Below are 1,891 nucleotides of genomic sequence, written 5' to 3' on the forward strand. Positions count from 1 at the left end.
CAAGCTTCATCTTCCTTTTCAAATCAAACCTTCTCATTTTTCCCTGATATAGATGCCTGATTGTAATTACTCTTTTATCCCTCATGCTTCTTGGCTGTCCAATACACATTCCTTAGTCTCTATTTCTACCTCATCCTACTCTCAGTTTCCCTCTCATATCTCCACCCACTAAGCACTTAAAATGTTTGTGGTCAAAACAGACAGATACAATCCTACAACCAACTCTGTGAGAGGGTGAACAGTCAGGGGTATTTCACAACACTGTGAGAAACCAGTAGAGTGACAGGACATTTAAACAATAAAGATTATTACCACAAAAGACATGCCTGTTTTGGATGGAGTGGCACCCCCATCTCTTCTCCCATGTGCATGGTTCTTTTGGTATTCCTGGAACCTCACATCTGGGCAACCAATCTTGACGAGAGGGGATTCAACTTTAGTAGTCCAATAATGTAATCCAATCATGAAATGTGATCAGATATTCAAGCTTCCATTGATAACTCCTTGAATGTACATGGTCAGCATTTGCTCATTTTCTGTATTGATATTTATGAATATGTCATTGCTACTATATTCTAAAACCAACAAAGTTATCTAAAGACCAACGCAACTGCCTTAGATGGCCATGTCATTTTGTTCTTAAACAAAATTCAATTAATTGAGAATTTTTTTCCTTTAATTGTTTCAAAAATAGCATGTGACATGAAAAATTTACTACAAAATTGCTGTCAAAAACATGATTTTTTTTGTTGGATTGTATCTAATTTAAAAATCACACAACACTAGGTTATAGTCCAACAGGCAGCATCCAAGGAGCAGGAAAAACGACGTTTCGGGCAAAAAGCCGTTCAAATTCCTGATGAAGGGCTTTTGCCCAAAACATCGATTTTCCTGCTCCTCGGATGCTGCCTGACCTGCTGTGCTTTTCCAGCACCACTCTAAGCTAGAGACTGGTTTCCAGTATCTGCAGTCCTTGTTTTTACCTTTACATAGTCCAACAGGTTTATTTGTAAGGAAAAACTTTTGGATAGCTGTTCCTTCGTCAGGTTGCGAGTGGGGCAGGATCATTTGACAGAATTTATCGTAAAAAAAATCGAAGTGTCATACAACTGATGCAATGTATTGAACAAACCTAGATTGCAGTTAATTCTTTAATCACTTAGAATCTGTAGGCAGTCAGTCCAGGTGACATTTTTAAAATTCCTACTTTGGAAATAGAACCAAACCAACTCAAGGTTGGGATATAGACTGACTCTAGGTACTGCTCCTCGGATGCTGCCTGAACTGCTGTGCTTTTCCAGCACTCTACTATAGACTGACTCTAACCTCACTCCTTTAATACATTGTCTGAACTGAGATGTCACTTTTTAAAAATAAAAGTTTTAAAAATAAAAACATAAGTTATCTTGGGACTGTGACTTGAAAGAAGTTCTGGAATTTACATGTTAAACAATCGAAACTTGCATCCCCCATTCTAAATGATTAAATAGCAATCTAGGTTTGTTCAATACATCACATCAGTTACATGACATTTTGATCTTTTCCTATAAATTCTGTGTCCTGTGTATCCTGAGCATTAGCTACCTGATGAAAGAGCAGCGCTTCGAAAGCTTGTACTTCCAAATAAACCTGTTGGACTATAACCTGATGTTTTGTGATTTTTAACTTTGTGCACCCCAGTCCAACACTGGGAATTCTCTATCATTGGGAATTAATGTGAGAGATAAAACGAAACGCGTTCTCGTTGCCAGGGAACTGTACTTTGTCTATTCTCGGATTCTGTAGTTGGAGCCGTTAACCTTCCATTCACATTGACAGATTCGCCATCAGTGAAACCGGTTCGGTTCGATATTCCACAAGAGATGAATGCTTGTTCAAAGCAGGAATTTTC

This window comes from Chiloscyllium punctatum, chromosome 12 (assembly GCF_047496795.1).
Source record: "Chiloscyllium punctatum isolate Juve2018m chromosome 12, sChiPun1.3, whole genome shotgun sequence".
Lineage (NCBI taxonomy): Eukaryota > Metazoa > Chordata > Chondrichthyes > Orectolobiformes > Hemiscylliidae > Chiloscyllium > Chiloscyllium punctatum.